We start from the raw sequence: 20,440 nt of genomic DNA on the forward strand, positions 1-20,440 counted from the left end.
GTTTTTTTTGAAAACAAGACATTGACAAACTTTTAGATAGACTAAGAATAGAAGACTCAAAATTGTAAATGGAAAAGTAGACATTACAACTAATATCACAGAAGTACAAAGAATCATAAGAGACTATTACAATAATTATACACTGACAAATCGGAAAACCTAGAAGAAACAAATTTCTAGATGCATACAGGCTATCAAGGGTGAATCATGAAGAAATAGAAAATCTCAAGAAAGCAATAATGGGTAAGAGAATTTAATCAGTAATAAAAAAGTTTCCCATCAAAGGAAAGCCCAGGATTGGATGGCTTCACTGCTAAGTTCTGCAAAACATTTAAAGAAGAACTAACACCAATCCTTCTCAAACTTTTCCCAAAACTGAAGAGAAGGAAATACTTCCTAACTTATTATACAAGACCAGCATTACCCTGATATCAAAGTCAGACAAAGATACTACAAGAAAAGAAAATTACAGGCCATTTTCTCTGATGAACATAGGTGCAAAAGTCATCAAAAAATACCTGCGAACTGAATTCAACAACACATTAAAAATATCATAAACTGACTGGGCATGGTGGCTCATGCTTGTAATCCAACACCTTGGGAGGCTGAGGTGGGTGGATCACCTGAAATCAGGAGTTTGAGGCCAACATGGTAAAACCCCATCTCTACTAAAAATGCAAAACTTAGCTAGGCGTGGTGGCACATGCCTGTAGTCCCAGCTACTTGGGAAGTTGAGGCAAGAGAATCACTTAAACCCGAGAGATAGAGGTTGCAGACAAGGATCTCCACTCTTGCCACTTCTATTCCACATAGTACTGAAACTCCTAGCTTGAGCAATCAGAGAAAGGAAAGAAAGGAAAGAAGTAAAAAGCACCCACATCAGCAAGGAAGAAATTAAACTATTCTTGCTTGCAGACAACATGATCTTATATGTAGAAAGCTCTAATGACTCCATCAAAAAAATATCAAAACTAATAAATGAATTTGATAAAGTTGTAGAGTACATTTCAGCTAAATGAACTACGGTATCCTGACTGAATCCTGAAACTAAAAATGGGCATTAATGAAAACACTGTTCACATCTGCGTAAACTCTGTTGTTACTAGCAAAATACCAATGTTAATTTCTCAGTTTTGAAAATGGAACCATGATTATGTAAGATGTTAACATTAAACAACATTAAAAGAAACTGAAAGTTTCTGAGTGAAAGGCATACAGAAACTCTTTGTACCTTCCGTGTAACTTTAATATAAATCTAAAATAAATTATTGCAATAAAAATTTTAAAAATCATATGGAAATTATATATACAATTAATGATCTTATTTTTATCTGTGACATGAAGAAAAGTATACATTTTGAATATGTTCTTTTATGGGCCGAGAAAACTTAGTTCACTTTCAAGAACTGACCCAAATATTACATTTGCAAGGAGAAAAGTGGGAAAAAATATCAGATGATAGTTATGTTCTTATTAAAGAAAAGCTGAAGATTGCATAAGAACTGTATTTCCAGTCCCAAATCAATTGATTAGCATTGCTAAGTGGCAAAGAATCACAGAAGAAGTAAAATAAAGCGGGCTAAAATGCTTTGTTGCTGGTGCTGTTTCTCCTTTTGCAAAGATATCTCAGTATGCCCAAGGCAGTGAACACCATGTGGGATCCCCATTCCCTTCTCTTCTATAGAAAGAAGAGTGTAGAAAAAAGCAGAAGTGGATTCTGCTGGTTCTAGAGCCGTAACGCATATTAGTCCCAATAAGGACACCACTTCCTGTCACTGGACAGGCAATGCCACTAAACCATAAGAAAAGCTACTGCAAAAGCAAAATTTCAGGTGAATACAAGGAGTCAAAGTAATCAGGAAGTCAACATTTTCCACAGGCAAGAAGTTGTATATAGACAACTAAAGTCCTTCAAGGTATTTTGTTTAGAAAAAAATTCCACCAGCACATATTTATATAACATTTAAATGAAGTCAAAATATTTCTAGAGCTCTTCACTGGATAAGAAATTGTGCACATTTATCTGCTATTCCATATCACGTTTTTCACTTAAGAACATCAAAAGAGTTATATTTGCACGTCTTCATCTCTTCACAGAGTGGGGGGAAATGTGTTCAGAGAGACTTGAAGCTAAGTGGGCAAATCTTTACAAGCTGGTATATTCCTATTGTTTGAAAAAGATTACCCAACAATAGACTCCACACAGCCCCACATCTACTGTTTTACTTTCTAGACTGCCCCTTTGGAAGTACCTATCAATTTCATGTGACATTTTAGGGACACAAAACCAACCCTGACCCTCACTGACTGCCAAGAAAGTACGTGGAAAGCCTTATTTTTTTTTTCCATTGGTCATAACTCCACCATGCGAGGCTGAGATTCCCCATGAAGCAGCTCTGACAATATCATCAACACCTGTCCCTTTTGAGATCCTCTCTTTGAGCAGTTGCTTGTTTCCTCATCTGTAAAATGAGGGTAACAAATAGACCTATCTCAGGGCATTGTGTGGGTTAAATAAAAGCATAATCTCAATTTCATGATGAGAAAGGCCCAGACAACAGTGCCTAGCATAGAAAGTGTTTAATGAATATTGATCAAATGAGTAGATAAATTAATGAATGAATTCTTCCACCTCTAGAAAATTCATAAGTCTCTGCCATGCTCTTCCTAATACCTGGGCCACTATTCTAAATATTGGAGGGCTGTACAGGTAGCTGGAGTAGTAATTCCAGCAAATGAGTAGCCAAGCACCTATTCTTAGCCTAAAACGAAATGCCAGAATGTTGCTTGCCTGCAGATTGTGCCATAATTTCAGCCACTCTCTACTTCAAATAAAACATTGCTTCCTTTGCCCCCAGTACTACAAAGAACTTTTCCAACTTTTTACCCCAACTGGACTATAATACCTTTAGAGAAATGTCTAATTAATTTGCTTCCTAAGGAACCATCTGGTGCTATTAGATTGTTTAGGTCTCAAGGTATGTGTGTATATCAGCTCTGATTGAAGGGGAATTGCATAGATTCTCCAGACAAGGTTGCATGACTTCTTCTTTAATGTGCTAAACCCCAGTTATCAATATTAGCCCCCAGAGCACAGAGAAGAAGAGAACATGGTCTTTCATACAGTTCCGCCTTTCTCCACTGAGATGGCCAAAGTGAGAGATTTTGACACATTTCCTTCCTCGTCTAGAAAACTAGCATGCTCTTCTCTATTAACACTGGGCTTGGCCTGCTCAGCCAGCCTGGGCCTCCTGGGCAAACAGAACTCAGGGTGAGTCCCTCAACCCCAACCTTTGAATCTGACAGTCACAAACCATGCCCGCCTCCCTGTACACGCCTCAATCTTCTCAGGCCCTCCCTGTGTTGAAAACCCTCAGTGCTGCCACTTGTTCCTGTTCCCTGACCAGATCATATGTCCCTGCCACCCAGTCCTCTCCTCACCCCTCTCCTCTTTACCTTCATTTGGTCCTCCATCTATAAGCAGGCCAGGTTGTAGCCTCCAGAGCTCAGGACTGAGGCTGGGCATCAGAAGCCTGCTGTTGTAGGAAATCTGAGTTTGATTCAAATATGTGGGATGAGAGTCAGAGGCAGCTCTGGTTTTATTTTGAACTTTCATTTTGCCAGCAACAGAAACTATGTCTGACTTAAGCAGAAAACACACTGTTTTCAAAGGATATGAAGTAGCTCACAAACTCTTCAAGAACACTGGGCTCAGAGAACAGGTGGGAGCATAGACCCAGACCAGTGAGGCCCTCCAGTCCCCATGGAACACAGGGAGCTGAATGTTGGTACCATGGCCACCTCTACCACCAAATGGTTTCTGTCCTGTTTCTGCTTCTTTGTGCTGCTGGTTCCCTGTTCAAAAGCTGGGGTGATGCATCTGAGGGATCCATCCTAGGGCACATGCCTACACTTGAGCTGCAGGGAAGGCTAGTAAAGGGGGTTTTCTGGCCTTTAGGGAGGAAATTTTTCAAACACAGAAAGGTAGTTCATATACTAAGTAGCCAAAAACGACAAATGTCAATTGCATTTGTCTCGCCATTCTTCATTCTGTTCCTCATTCCTGTTTTCTGAAAACAAAAGCTACCACAATGCCCCCTCCACCTCCCACGGCAGAATGTCCTGGAAATCCAGTGTCTGCGCTCCTATTTCCACCACAGCATGTGGTTCCCCAGCTCAGGATTTGTGGCATGACCTCCAGTTTCTTCTCCAAAATTTTCCTTGTGCCAGTTTTGAAAAGAAAGGAACATCATCACTCTCAGTTCATCCTGAAAGAGGGGGTAGGGAGGTATAAGCTGTTACTTTTCTTCTCCGCTTTATACATTCCTTACTCTGAAGTTTAACACATGCTTACAAACTGTGTGCATTGTCAGATCAGCTTCTTTGCTTGTCTAATTCTATGATCACTGCTTTTGGAACATGCAAGAGCTGAGTCCAGGTTGCTGGGAAGCCACAGGCTTGTTAGAGCTAGCAGAAACCTTTCTGAGTTTGCAAAACAACAAGCCTTTAAAGAAAACATGTGCCCTTAGAGGACATGATCACACAAAGATTCCCTTTAGAGGACTTTAGCCCACAAAGGTTCCCTGGATGTCAAAGTTCTTCCAGAGACTGCGAATTCAAAGGTCATCAACTGAAGGAGATGTTCCTATCACCCCTCCTTGATGATCACTAGCAAAGGGATTTGTGTTCATTCCACTCCCTTGCCAACATTTGGTTCCCAAGCTTGTCCTCTTGTATCCATCTACCCATATCCTGGAATGCAGCCAGCCCACCGACACTGACAGGATGGATGCTAGCTGCAGCGAGACTGCTTGTCTGCTGTATACAGAGAGGATGACAGCAGGACATCAGAACAGCTGTTGGAAGGGAGAGGAAGTTGGCAGCTGCAAGCAGGGTGGTCAGGAGAAATGCCTCAAAGATGCCCTGAGATGCAACAAATCACAAAGCACCACATCTTTAAACAGCCAAGCAGGCAGAGCAGCCTGTTGGGAAAGGACCAGAAATACAGGATTCCTTTCTAAACAGAAGTCTGGGTCAGGAAGTGAGTCAAAGAAGCAGAGCAGCCAAAGGAGGTAAGGACTATTGTATGCTGAGAGTAGTTCCAGTGACCAAATCAAAGGTCCTCTTCTGCGTGGGCCTCTGGAAGGTTCTCCAGGTACTTCACAGCACATAGTTTTAGATGTGTTTTGTTCTAAAGCAAAAGAAGTGGTTTCAAAATCTTTCCAATCCATCCAGGCACTTCCTATTCGTAGATAGCATGCGAAGTCTTGACAGTAAGGTCACTACAAGCGTTGGAACAGATATATCAGTACCTTGGTGTGACCAAGAGCAAGTTCAAAGGGGGAAAATCATATCAAGAAGCTCTGGCAAAAGAAAGATAACAGCAGGAGACCAAATCCTAGCTTTAGATGCTAGCAAGCTCAAGTCTAAGGCAAAACACAGTAGATTATATCATTCTTGATGTCTACTCAGAGGAGGCTAGACACATTTTTTCTTGGCCTTGAACTATACGTAGGTATGAGGCAGAAAGCAACTTCACTGAAGCAGTTCTGAATGAACACACACAAACACAGATACAGAGAGAGCAGCAGCTTTCTTATATTGCCTCTCTTCCACTCCAACAACCCCCACAGCTCATCTCAAAGCTTTTTTGTTTTGTTTTGAGATGAAATTTCACTCTTTTTGCCCAGGCTGGAATGCAATGATGCAGTCTCAGCTCACTGCAACCTCTGCCTCCTGGGTTCAAGTGATTCTCCTGCCTCAGCCTTCCAAGTAACTGGGATTACAAGCGTGCGCCACCATGCCCAGCTAATTTTTGTATTTTTAGTAGAGATGGCATTTTGCCATGTTGGTCAAGCTGGTCTCAAACTCCTGACCTCAGGCAATCCGCCCGCCTCGGCCTCCCAAAGTGCTGAGATTACAGGCGTGAGCCACTGCACCCGGCCTCTCAAGCTCTTTTAAAGACTGACTCTGTAAAGTTGAGTCTCTGGGAGTCCAGAGAAATATGATACAAAAATGAAGTTATCTGGTGATCTAGGTGCTTAATAGAGGGATAGCATTTGCAGACTCCAAAAGTCACTTGTGTTTCAGATTGGGTCTATTCACCACTCAAAACCCCTTTTATTAACTTCTTCAGATCCAACTGAGTCAAGTAGCTTGAAACACATCTTGCCAACTAAACAAATGTACTTTTAAATATTTTTAAATGTTCATGTCTTAGTATGAACAAACGCTTTACTTCTAGCACTTTCTGAATGGTTGAAAACTTCTCCATTGCATTAAACTCCCCTCAAGAATATCCCTCGACTTATCCTGCCTTTTGGCAGAAGCCATTTTGCCGGAAAATACACATTTAAGGCATCTGACAAATACTACTGTTGACTGAAGATCCATTGTTGCGGAGGCCCAGGGTGTGGACTATAAAGGCTGTTTCATGTGAGCAGCAAAGAATCTAACTTGTATCAGCACCCTCGCGGAGGATCCCAGGCCCCAGCCTTCAGGCTGGCTAAGCCCTTTTTCTCTGGAAGCCCTGTCCCATCTGCTCCTGTTCCAACAGGTCATCAGTTGAAACTCCTAACTTGCATATGATAAGCCTTGGAAGTCAAGGCCTGGCCAAGATGCTGAGGGCAGGGATGGTTTCCAAATGCCCCCAACACATTTTATTTTAAATGAGCTGCTTATCTGAGGAAGCTATCAGGAAAGTTAAGGGCAAAAACAGCTCAATTCCTAGTGGAGATTTATTGAAAATTATCCACTAGATGTTATTGCATATTTCCATGTAATTAAAACTAGATGTTCTTCCTATGATTGTCCTGTGGCTATGATTAGGAGAAGGTAAGAAGGGAGCTGAGGGGTGACCCATGCTCAGAATAACACGTAAAATAAGAAGAGCCAAGAAAGAGAAGGAGCCAGATGATTCTGGATCTGGCCAAAACGGGTCCCTACCCACACAAGATAGACTATAAAGATGGCAAGAGGTGTGGTCATGAAAAGTCAAAAAATAGAACAAGATGGAAGGGAGGTAAGAGAGACAAGTTCTGGAAATGTGCAGATTCTTTACCATCGTAGAGTTTTAAACAAGTGATGCTGGGCTGCTGGCTTTCCACTCCCACCGCTTTATTTCTAAATCTACACTGCTTACAACTCTCTTCCTTTCATAATACAAATAAAGTTAAACTATAGATTTCTTTGGAAATCACTGAGAAAGTTATAAAATTGATATTAAATTCACATATGCCCATACAACATACAAATCCTCTATTGAGTAATCAAGAAATAATAATATCTTATTATCCACCTGGAAGGGCCGAGAGTTTGGTTAGTGAGGTATAGCAACCCTCTGGGCAGCTGTCAGTGTGAGGGCCTGTGATGAGGATGGAGATGACAGAAGAAAGCTGCCCTGTTTCTCCTTCCTCTATGGTTAGGAGGCAATTCTAGCAATCTGCTGTGTGGGGAGGTCCACACATGGCAAAGTCAGGCCCTTCATCTTTCTTCCTCAGACACCAGCAGCCAAGCAGCCAAATTGCTTTCTCCTTTTAACAGGAGGTAGTACTGGCCCAATTCTGAATTTCTGCAAGAGTGTAAAGATGTGATCACACTTTTAAAAGCAAAAAGTAGTAGAGGCTGCTACGATGGACCTATCCTGCTGACCACCTGTCTCCAGAAGTTGGCTACCTTCTCAGACTCTCATTCAATTCCTTTGCCAGTTACCTATCTGGAATTTCCTGTGTCCTCAGTTTAGCAGAAGCTACGGGGGAGATGTTAAGCTGCATGATCTGCTGGCCCAGCAACCCAGACTGGACTGAAGCCATACAGGCTGATTATTAGGTTGGCACAAAAGTAATTGCGGTTTTTGCCATTGTAATGGTGATACAATCTTGAGTGCTGGCCCTTCTTAGAGAGACTCTTATCACACAAAGCCTCTGTTAAATTCCTAGACAAAACATCTGGCCTCAGGGGCTTCAGTTCCCTTTGTGGGAGTCCTTATCTTTTTCTTAACTGTAATATTAGAGGATGGATGATGCCCGTACTAGAAATGTACATTCCATACAAATACCTAAGTGCTTTGTATACTGAATGCACTAGTCAGGACGTGCACTTAATAAACTGGAAAATTATTGAGCATCAACTCTATGCAGAGTCTTGTGCTAAGCCCCCTCTCATTAGTGGGTGTTTATCTAAGTATTCAATAATGGTCAGTTAGGATAAATGTGGTTGCATAATACTGACGAAGGTAGTATTCAATATATATGTCATTATGCCTAGATATAATTATGCCTATTATTTCTTCTGGGTTAATATTCCTTTGAGAAAAGATATTAATATACACAACAACGGCACTTCTGTTTCCTACAGGTGAGGTGAAACTGACACCACAAGTCTACTTTTGCATAGTTTTATGCTTATTAAGATTTTAATCTTCCAAGTGATGCTGTAACTCTGGGTGATGGCCTGGTTCCCCAGGACTGCTGTGGAGGGTGACTTCTTTGATGTAACAAAGATACTTAAATGAGTCTAGGGACTGTATGGAAAGTTGTCCTAAAACAAGTCACCTAGACGTCTATTTTATAACTCCTGCACTTGGGAAACCGGCTGAGGCCTTGCTGCCAGCAGCCATCTGGGGTGGGGTGGAGCTGTGGGAAGCCACACCTACTAACGGGAACAAGATAACCCATCCAGAGAGTGATCTATTCCTCTCAAGAATGGATGTTTTGTAAGTAAGTGTGTGTGTGTGTTAAAACTATATAAGCTGTGAAAGATTTCAGTGGAGGCCAGAGTTTTGATTTTGAACGGGATCAGTCTGGTATAAATCACCCCCAGCTGAAGGAACTGGGCCCACAGCAGTCTCAGACACCTAGTGTTGGGGGTAGACTCGGGCTGACAGTGATATAAACACCACAGAAAAGGCTCTCAGGGGTAAAGAGAAAGCAGGAAAAGACCCTGGCCCCCTCCAGCCAGAGGGTTCTCTGAGTTCTGTCTTCAAAGGCAAAGCTGGGTTTCTGGAAGCCACAGGCCTCTCCCACCCCTGACTACACTGAGAAATGCTCGCCTGCATCCTCAGTCTTGTCCATCTTGTGGCACCCGCACACACAGCCCCTAGCCAGGCACTCGGCCGGAGCTCTTGGAAATCCTGATTCGGCAGGCGCTCTGCTTAAGCGTGGCAGACAGGTCCCTTTGCTCCTTACTGGTGACCTCTTGCCCAGGTCATCCCCTGCTTCCAAAGGGATTTAAAATAAGGCATGGGGGAAAGGACCGTTACAAATTCACACTTCATTCCCTTTATTTGCACCTTCTTTCTTCTTCTCTCTCATCTTTCCCTGCATTCTTGCCCTCTGGCTTTCCTTCTCTCCTTCCATGCACTGTGTCAGGTAGGTGAAGCTTCCAGACTACTAGGGGAACACCTGTTTCCTTAGCTGTCCCCTAAAGCCATCTCTTCTCAAAGGCAGCTGATCTCTGAGATCTATGTGACACAGCCTACAGGGAGAGGACCAGCTATGGACTTGTAAGGAAAAAGGATCCTGCCATCTGCTTCCAGATTCCTCCGGTATTGAAAAGCAGTGGGGCCAGTGAGGATCTGTTTCTGGCCGTGAAAAGAATCCCCTATATCCTAAGAGATCAGCTCAGCAATGAAGGGGTTACTCTCCTTGGTGTGGGGATTGAGGGTGTAGAAAGTTGCAGGACACTCTTCTCAGCTTGTCTGATGGAGATGCGACCTGGCACCACTGAAAAGCTTTAAGATTAATGGAGAAAAGGCGAAATCTGACAGCTTTTCCACTGGTTTCAGTCCTCCTGGGTGGGCCGATTGGTCTTGAATGTCACTAGCTACTTAATCTTGTGTATCTGAAACAGACTGGCGTGTTTAGGGAGCCCTGTTTGCTCTGTATAGACATCAATTGGAGAGGCAGATAAAAGGAAATTGCATTGAATTTCTCCTTTAAGCCTTTCACCAGGCACTTTCTGACTGCAATAATTAGGGACCCCGGCAGACACAACCATCCTGTGGTGGATGCTCCTGCTGCACCCCTGGTGCAACTCTGACTTCCCTGGACAAGCTGCTGCTGCTCTGTTCTGTGCAGACTCATGCGCCTATACATTCTTCCTGCTCTCCAACTTTTTTTTTTTTAACTACATGGGCTTGCTTACTGTTATAAACCATGGGTGCCTCCATGATCTGATGACGGAGAGAATGGATGTCCAGAGACACAGATCTACAAGCACAAATGTGGACAGGGAAATGGAAGGACAAAAAAAAAATCCCTAAATGTACCCATTTACCTGCATATATGTCCCACACAAATAGGGTTGAGCTATTTTTTAATAACCAAAACATCTACCCAGGAATGGAAATTTAAAAATCAAATGATGCTTTCTATATACTGTTGGTCAAACTGAGCACATAAAAGAAGTCATTCAGGTTAAGTGTCAAGCATTAAAAGAGAAAGAATAAATGCAACAGTGTTTACAGAGGAGGTTACAATAGATCGGCTCCTTATATTTAAAAGATAGGAATGTTTGGTGATTACTGTATGAAGTAACTCTGTCTAGTCTGGTTTGGTCTGGTGTGAGAAGTCTCTGATGCGTTTTACACACACATAGTGGTTTATGAAGAACCTGCCATAAACCTAAACGATAGCACCAATTAGAATTGAGCTTCCATTGATGTATTTCAGATCATTTGCCCTTACCCTTTTCTCATGTTCTGATTCTTTAAACCCATGAACATGATTGAGTGTATCATCAGGTGATGAATAGCCAGAGATGACTGAAGCCAACAGACTATATATTAATCGTCCTTAGCCAGGCATCTAGGAATCCATAAAACTCTCTGTACTTGCAAACACAAGAGAAAGCCACATTCTCCCATGTCTGAAATTTGCCACATTACAAGCACACACAGGTCTATGCAGAGCATTTTCCTGCAATTTGCTTTTGGCTATGATGAAAAGTTTAAGGCAGAACATTTTCCAATAAACATACATAAAACTCATCATAAACCAGACTAATTTTTCTGTCTACCAGAGGAAGATGGAAGACATAAACTGAGTCCAACACCACAGCAAGGTATCACAGATCTCTGTTATGCCTTTGAAATAGCACCAGATATCTGGTTGTTTTTAAATTGCAGCTTCTTCTCTGTGGTCAGGGATGTCTGCTTAAAAGAAGATACAGGAAGTTAGTGATGGGCCCTAAAATGGAAAACGAAGTGAAAAACTCGTCTTCAGTATACCAAAGCAACCTCATTTCAATTATCTTTGCAAATACCAGGTTATACTTTATTTTGTGACTTACTTTCTCTTTTAAAGACACAGCCTCACACTGTTGAGACTGCCGTTGCAAAATTATAACTGAGGCAGTAAAAGAGACCTGAACTAACCAACTCCCTCTTGCTTCTAACCTCCAAGCTGTCCTTGTTCATTCCTGGGTGTAGGCTGAACTAACTCTGGGAGGAACTTAGTTTATGCTTTTGCTTTGAAACAAAGATGATAGCAGCCCTTTCCCAAAACAACCCCCCTTTCTGCCTGGGGACTAGACTGCCTTTGCAGGACTAACAAATTAGCTAAAAGATTAGAAATTATGATTTAGGAGTCATGCAGCTGGAGGCTGCAAGATTCTGAACCTCCCCAAATTGCTCATGGGGATAATATTACTATTGTAAAACCTAAGATCAGTGCTTGAGATATTTTGCAGACCCTGCACTTGATGGATCAACTGGCACCACACAGATCGATAAACTGGCTCATCTGGTCTTGTGACCCTGATCCAGGAATTGACTCAGCTCAAGAGGACAGCTTCAACTCCCTCTGAGTTCATCTCAGACTTGATCAATCAGAACTCCTGATTCACTGACCCCCATCCACCAAATTATCCTTAAAAACTCCAGTCCCCAAGCTCTCAGTAAGACTGATTTAAGTAATAATAAAACTCCTGTCTCCCTCATAGCTGGCTCTGCATGAATTATTCTTTCTCTATTGCAATTACCTTGTTTTCATAAATCAGCTCTGTCTACGCAGAGGGCACGGTGAACCTCTGTTGGGCAGTTACATTGTGTCAAAGCCTAGAGTTGACTGAAAGGATGTTGAGGAGACTGAAGCCAGTCTGCATGGCAGAAGAGGAGATGCTATCTATTCCTCCCAGGTGTGGCTGTGCTCTCAGGGGACTAGGAAGTAGCTGGCCAGAGAGTATACTGAGTACAGATTCCATGAACAGGTAGGTACTGGGTACAGGTTTCATGAACATCAAGAAGTACAAGAGAAGGAAGGAAACTCATACAAATACAAGGAACTAAAATGCGAGAGACTACTAGACAGAAAGGGTCATTTTTTTCTGGGAATTGGCTATGGACATTTTCAATCTTGTTTGAGATATCTGAAACAATTCCTCTCCTCTTCAAGGTTAAAAAAAGCAAAGAAAAATGTGTGTAGCTATAAACAAAAAACAGGTGAGCACCAGAGAAGGAAACTCAAGTTCCACATCTAAAGTTATTGCTATAGTCTTTGAAACCCAAGTTGTCTTCAAGTCACTTTTGAACATAAGGTGGAAGTCACCACAAAGTCACCACATTCATGAAGAGCCAAGAGATCCAAACATTGAAAAAAAAAAAAAACACCTAAGTCAAGAAGACATTTATGCAGCCAACAAACATATAAAAAAAATGCTCATCATCACTGGTCAAATCAAAACCACATTGAGGTATCATCTCATGCCAGTTCAAATGGCGATCACTAAAAAGTCAGGAAACAATAGATCCTGGAAAGGATGTGAAGAAATAGGCAGGCTTTTATACTGTTGGTGGAAGTGTAAATTAGTTCAACCATTGTGGAAGACAGTGTGGTGATTCCTCAAGGATCTAGAACTAGAAATATCATTTGACTCAGCAATCCCATTACTGGGTATATACCCAAAAGATATAAACCACTCTATTATAAAGACACATGTATGTTTATTGCGGCATTATTCACAATAGCAAAAACTTGGAACCAACCCAAATGCCCATCAATGATAGACTGAATAAAGAAAATATGGCACATGTACCCCATGGAATACTATGCAGCCATAAAGAAGGATGAGTTCATGTCCTTTGCAGGGAAATGGATGAAACTGGAAACCATCATTCTCAGCAAACTAACATGATAACAGAAAACCAAACACCTCATGTTCTCATTCATAAGTGGGAGTTGAACAATGAGAACACATGGACACAGGGAGGGAAACATCACATACCTGGGCCTGTCGGGGGGTAAGGGGGAGGATAGCATAAGGAGAAATACCTAATGTAGATGACAAGTTGATAGGTGCAGCAAACCACCATGGCACATGTATACCTATATAACAAACCTGCACATTCTGCACATGTATCCCAGAACTATAATAAAATAAGCAAACACTGAAGTCACTCTGTGGCTTTAATCACTGCCAGATTTTAGGAAGTTTTTCCACAGCCATGTTCTTGCCATTGTCATTTCATCTTTAATGGGCTCTACAGGTGGCAGATACAAATATAAATTAAACTATGGAATTCCCAGGACCTTCTCAAGTGACTGAACCCAGGACTCTTTAGAAAGGTTGATGAATTTGAGACATAAAGGTGATAAGAGAACTGGAAAGAGATGAATTCAAAATGTGTTCTTGGTGGCATGCAAGGGTTCCAGTTCCCCATTGTAACCTAGCGGGCAGATGAAAAGTCTCCTTACTAATTAGCCTACTTGGGTGCTTAGGGGTTAGGATTCTGTGTTACCTAGAGACCCCCATTCAAAGATAAATAACTGAGAAGAGTACAATATACATTTGCTTATCCAACAAATAATTTTTAGCATCTATTGAGTGTCAGATACTGTACTGGGGATTCAGCAAGGATCACAACAAACATACCTCTTGCCTTCATGGATCTTAAGGTATATTGGGAGAGTCAGTTGTTTGACTAGGAACTCTACATCTGAAGAACATTAAAAAGGGGGTAGTATGGGATGCTGTGGGAGTTTAGGCTGAGGGGGTCAGAGGAGGGCTCGCGGGACAACTGAGTGACAATGCAGGAGATATTCCAGAAGGAACCAAAGATCTGGAGGTAGAGAATAGTTATAGGATACACAAGAAACTGAAAGAAGATGAAAATAGCTAGAACATAAAGAGGGGAGAATGCTCTGACACAAAGGAGACTGGAAGGGTAGCCCAGGCCATGTCACAAAGGCTCTGAAGGGTACTATTGAAAAGTCTGGTCTCTAAGAGAATGAGAAGCACTGAAGAATTCACTTTAAAATGAAAGTGATATCATCAGATTCATATTTCACAAAGACCCACTGTGACTGCTATATATCAGAGAGGGTTCTGGGAAACAGGAAGGAAGTCTGCAGACATCTGAATGGAGACAATGGTAGATTGGACCAAGGTCGTGGCAGCAAGATTGAAAAGCAGCAGTAATATCCTAACATCTGCAGACAAATTAATAGTGAAGATGCCTCAGATCACACAGATGGGAGAGGCATCAAGACAGCCATGTGAGGATCACATCCCACCCTGAGAAGGTGGGTCTTGGCATTTACATCCCTGATAGGTCTGACCGGAAAGGGCAGTGGAAAGTGAGGAAGGTAGTTAGGAAGAAATGCACTGACAGTAACTGATCAACTTGATGATTTTAAATAATTATGCTAATAGTTATGTTAGGAGGAATTTAGTTAGTAGAAAAGAATTCTGCAAAGGCTTCCTTTAAGAGAGGAGTCTGGGCCAGGCATGGTGGCTCAAGCCTGCAATCCCAGAACTTTGGGAGGCCAAGGCAGACAGATCACCTGAAGTCAGAAGTTTGAGACCAGCCTGACCAACATGGTTAAACCCCATCTCTACTAAAAATACAAAAATTAGCCAGCCATGGTGGAACATTCCTGTAATCCTAGCTACTTGGGTGGCTGAGGCAGGAGAATTGCTTGAACCCGGGAGGCGGAGGTTGTGGTAAGCCAAGATCATGCCACTGCACTCCAGCCTGGCCAACAGAGCAAGACTCCATCTCAAAAGAAAAAACCAGAGAGGAGTCTGTATATATTTCAAAAATAACTTATGAATTTTAGTTTACATGCACATTCAGAAAACTACATATTACACAGCCCCACGAACAGCTATACATATGTATAAAAGTCAAAGCCCTATATATGACTGTATTTTATGTATATAAAACATATATTCCACATATATATTTCATTTCATCTCTTAATACCAGTAGCTAGTAGGCTTCTTTCTACTACACTTCTCTACTTCTGGATCTACCAACTATAGATTTACCAAAACTTCACTTTTTAGAGTCTGTGTCCTGGCCTTATTCCTATAATAATGTAATTTATTTGAATATCATACAAGTGAAACATGAGAGCTAAATGGTAGTTGTTTCCATGGAAGTCAGTTTAGGGCCAGGCATGGTGGCTCGCCTGTAATCCCAGCACTTTGGGAGGCCGAGGCAGGAGGATCACTTGAGCCCAGGAGTTTGAGACCAGCCTGGACAACATAGGAAGACCCCATCTCTACAAAAATTACAAATATTAATTAGCTGGATACAGTGATGCATGCCTGTAGTCCCAGCTACTTGGGAGGCTGAGGTGGGAGGATTACTTGAGCCCAGGAGGCTAAGGCTGTAGTAAGACATGATCATACCACTGCACTCCAGGTCAGGTGACAGAGCAAGATCCGTCTCAAAAAAAAAAAAAAAAAGATTAGAGGGAGAAAAACAAACCTGGAAATAGATTTTGTATTCATATTCTAGAGCAAATGCCTTTAAGTTTTGGTCTACTTTAATTAAAAAAAAAAAAAATTTAATTGTAGGTGATGCAATATGGGTGTAGCTGGTAATGCAAGAAAGATGGTTTAGAACCCTGATCAGAAAACCTGGATGAAATAAAGATCTTCATTTTAGGTTGTAACCTATTCTGAATGTCAGAAATAGTAGAATATTCACACTTTGATATTCTTACATGAACCTAATATGTTTCAAGTAAAAATAAAATGTTAAGGGTAATACATTTATTTTTCTTATGTAATTATCCTTTTAAACCAATTTTGTCAATTATCTGATAGCCACCGTAGTAACTATTGGATAAGAAGCGTTCTTTCATGACACCAAGGGCCCAGATATAAAGAAGCCACACATTCCAAGTACAGGCTGCTGGGTTACAAGGACAGTGTGGGAAACCACAGATCATCAGAACTCCAACTCATCCCGAAAAAAAGATTATTTTCTCAGCCACACCTGATAAGATTTCACCAGTAACTAGTGAAGAGGAATTGGAAACTCTTACCAGAACCCTTTGTATATCATTTATAGCCTATTCTACAAACATACTGTACATGTTTATTATATAGTAAACTGCACACAGTTCTTATTTCATAGTGTGTTTAGTCATTCTCATTTAATCCTTTTGTAACTTCACAAAGTCCGTAAAGAATTTCTGCAGCTGTTGTTGGTGATGGTGGTGTGTACCCAGTGGCCCTGCTTGGTCTAGGTTCCCAGGCAAGCTGTCTCCTCACAGATACTGCTTTAGTGGGGCCCATTTTGGCCAGAGTTACACATACATAGGGAGTACGGCACATTAAAAAGAAGTGCCATTTAAAGTCTTGTCTGACTTTTAGAGATACTTATGTTCATACATTTATACTGAGTTCTGAGAATGAGCTTCCAGGGATCTAGGAGGCCTTGGAAACTGTTACATATGTATGTTTGCCTGGGGAGGAATGTTTGGTTTTCAGTAGATTTTCAAAAGACCTCTTAATCCCAGGAGAGGTCAAGAATCATCGGCATAATAAAAAGGAATGAAGTTCTCATACATGCTACAACATGGATGAACCTTGAAAACATTATGCTAAGTGGAAGAAGCCACAAAAGACCACATACTATATGTCTTTATCCATATACAAGTCCAGGATAAAGAAATCTATAGAGTCAGAAAGTAGATTACTGGTTGCTTAGGACTAGGTTGGGAGTGGGGAAATAAGAAGAGAGGGGATGATAGCTAAAAGATACAGGGTGTTTGTTTGTTTGTCTGAGACGGAGTCTCGCTCTGTCACCCAGGCTGGAGTGCAGTGGCACAATCTCGGCTCACTGCAAACTCCACTTCCTGGGTTCAAGCGATTCTTCTGCCCCAGCCTCCTGAGTATCTGGGACTACAGGCACGCACTACCATGCCCGGCTAATTTTTGTATTTTTTAGTAGACGATGTTTCACCATGTTGGTCAGGCTGGTCTCAAACTCCCGACCTCATGATCCACCTGACTTGGCCTCCCAAAGTGCTGGGATTACAGGCGCAAGCCACCATGCCCAGCGGGTACAGGGTTTTTGATGTGAGAAATATGTCCTAAAATTGACTGTGGTGAGTTCTGTACGTATCTATGGATATGCTAAAAGCCATAGAATGGTACAGTTTAAGTAGCTAAATTCTATGGTATATTTATTATATCTCCATAAAGCTGTCTTTAAAAAAATAATTGGCATAGACTTAGCATCTGCCAATCTTGTTCATATTCTTTATTTCATGAGGTATTATGAAATAAGTAAATGAATATCCAAAAGTCACTAGTAAGTGACTCAGTCTCCTGATGCCAAGTCCATTTCCCACCACGCTTCTGCTGGTGCCTAGTGTCAGAATAAGGTGAAAAGAGCATGGACCTGGGAGCCTGGACCACTTGATAATCACTTGTACAGGCTGTTTAATCTTACTGTCTTGTTCTTAACTTTCCTGTTCTAAAACATAATGTTATCCAACTAAGAATACAATTGTGAGAGACTCTATGTAAAGTACCTAGCATCATACCTAGCATACGGTAGATAATAGCAAATGGTAGCGTATGTTTATCATCGTGTATTAGCACTGATTTGGTTTTCAGTGATAGAAATTCAATCTAGGTAAAGCAAAGAAGAAAATGTATTAATTTATATCACTAGGAAGGCCATCTAGCTTCAGGAGCAGCAATAGCCAGAGACTCAAGTGACCTCTCAGGACCCGAGGTCCCTCTTTATCTCCTGGCTTTGTCCTCAGGCAGAAACACATGGAGACAAAGTTGTCAAAGCTTCAGGCTCACATTCCACAAGCTTAGTGGCTTAGGTGGAAGAACAAACCTCTTTCTAGATAGTGCCAAAAGTCCTGGAAGACTCTTACTGGCCTAAGACGTTGTATCCATCTCTGAGCCAATTTCCATGGCTGGGGGAAGGAATTACAATTAATCAGGCCTGAACCATGTTCCCTATCTGTGGAAGGAGGATATATTAGTCTGTTTTCACACTGCTGATAAAGACATACCCAAGACTGGGTAATTTATAAAGAAAAAGAGGTTTAGTAGACTCATAGTTCCACGTGGCTGGGGAGGCCTCACAATCATGGTAGATGGCAAAAAGCATGTCTTACGTGGCAGCAGACGAGAGAGAATGAGAGCCTAGTGACAAAGAGGAAACCCCTTATAAAACCATCATATCTTGTGAGACTGATATTCACTACCAGGAGAACAGCATGGGGGAAACTGCCCCCACCCCATGATTCAATTCTCTCCCACGAGGCCCCTCCCACAACACATGGGAATTATGGGAGCTACAATTCAAGATGAGATTTGGGTGGGGACACAGCCAAACCATATCAGAGAATAAATCACTCCCTCCATGCACCCCCAACCCCAGACCAATACAGGTGCTACATATCTACAGGCATTTATTCTCTTTCCAGGGTGAGATAATCTTTTTGTGTCACCATTCAATTCTGCATTTACTGGTCACCCACTCTGTGGGAAACACTTTCCATGTTTTGTGTGTGTGTGTGTGTGTGTGTGTGTGTGTGTGTGTGTGTATGCACATGAACCCTTGATTACATGGGAAGCCTGCCAGATGCCAAGATGAATGAGAATCTCATATATCAATTGTTTACACAATTCATAACAGTAATCCCTTCCTGGTGGCTTCAACCAGTTGCTGAAGTATGGAGGAGACAACCTTTGTAAGAAATGTGGATAAAATTACATGTCATGAGTAATTTTACTTATTAAATATTTTCTCGGTTGTGAGTTTAGAAAAGAGAATAAGAAAACACAAATGAGTGTTTTGGGAAGCCCCTGCAATATTAGGCAGTCACTGATGGGAAGAGGCCAGTAGTGGGTTTACATTTGCAAATGGCCAAATCCTGCAGAATGAAGGCTGGTCTAGCTGAGGGTCAGCCCGCCTAGGAAGCTGACATGGGTGTAAATCAGATGTATGCCCTTGCTCATTCTTCAGGCCATTTATTTATTTACTTATTTTGGACATTTGGGTTTAATTTGTGGGTATCTCTTCCTTTTCCAAAAGCAGAGTTTAGAACACAGAGGAAATTTAACACTCCAGGATGCACTGCTGGGTTGTGGCCTCCCCTGTGCTATTTCTCGTCTTTATGTGTTTTCATGGGTGATTCTCATTATGTTCAAGACATATTACATGTATGTGTCTCCCTCACCTCAGAAACAGCTCAGACTGTCGTTTAGCGTCACTAGTGAGAAATTTCTTTGTAGATCTCCCATGTTCAAAAAACTGTCATAGAAAACTATAGTGCAGTGGTTAAGAGCGCAGGTTTTGAATTCCAATTCGGCTTTGAATCCTTACTTTCCTTTATTTTTTCTTTTATCACCAGGTCATATTAAATCACTTATTATGTTTATTTTTTACATCTGCCTTCCTCAGTTAGAATATAAGCTCCAGGAGGGCAGGCATCACTGTCTCTTTTATTCACTGATATAGTTAACACACCTAAAATAGTGTCAGGTACTTCGAAGGCACTCAATAAATATCTATTGAAAGTGTGAATCATGTAATTAACCATGTTAATATACTATTTAACATGGTTTCTATTTTCACCCTTAGGGTTTCATCCTGAGTGCTGAATTATGGGATTGACAGAGAGTAGTGCTCAATTATCAGCATCTGAATGTTCTCTTTTCTTTCCATCTTCTCTCTACTCCATCTGCCCAGAGAATGGTTTTATCTTTCTGTATGAACTATACACCCATACTTGGTTCAGCGTGCATTCTTTCCGACTTTAAGTTTAATGTATAAACTCTATGTGGTAAATTCTCTACCTTTGCTCTTGATATAAAAAAGCTAGATTTTAGAATCCCAATAGAAATTCTCTCCCATCAAAGCCTGCCTAATAATAACAATCAAAAGCACTTTGACTTTTAGATTACTATCATTCTTGTGAACTTAAAAACTATTTTGAAACTCAGAGCTGAGCAATGACTTCTTTGTCTTAGAATATATCTTTTCTCTCCCTGAAATAGGACAGATAAAAAGCTACCAGTGCTGCTCAGAAAATAGTGACTCCTCAGCATCTCAGCATAGTTCCCTGCTACATCCACTTTCATAAATGATCAACGTCCTTTTTGTTAGGCTCTTCTTTGCCTTGAAACACCTATATGTGATTACCAAGCTGGGGTTCTTTTCTCATCTTTAAGATGC

At 41.4% G+C, this 20,440-nt stretch overlaps 1 long non-coding RNA gene across 1 annotated transcript in view; it reads right to left on the minus strand.

The window, feature by feature from the left end:
- Positions 1 to 1,224: 1,224 nt before the first annotated feature.
- LOC135274787 (uncharacterized) overlaps positions 1,225 to 20,440 on the minus strand; it is a 32,952-nt gene continuing 13,736 nt past the window's right edge. Inside the window, exons 2-4 of the long non-coding RNA XR_010342531.1 lie at positions 10,144 to 10,208; positions 9,050 to 9,214; positions 1,225 to 2,462 (exon numbers count right to left, since the gene is read on the minus strand). This is a non-coding gene — a long non-coding RNA (uncharacterized LOC135274787). The remainder of the gene's footprint in view (positions 2,463 to 9,049; positions 9,215 to 10,143; positions 10,209 to 20,440) is intronic.

This window comes from Aotus nancymaae, unplaced genomic scaffold (assembly GCF_030222135.1).
Source record: "Aotus nancymaae isolate 86718 unplaced genomic scaffold, 86718_ANA_hifiasm-v0.15.2.pri h1tg000014l, whole genome shotgun sequence".
Classification (NCBI taxonomy): Eukaryota; Metazoa; Chordata; class Mammalia; order Primates; family Aotidae; genus Aotus; species Aotus nancymaae.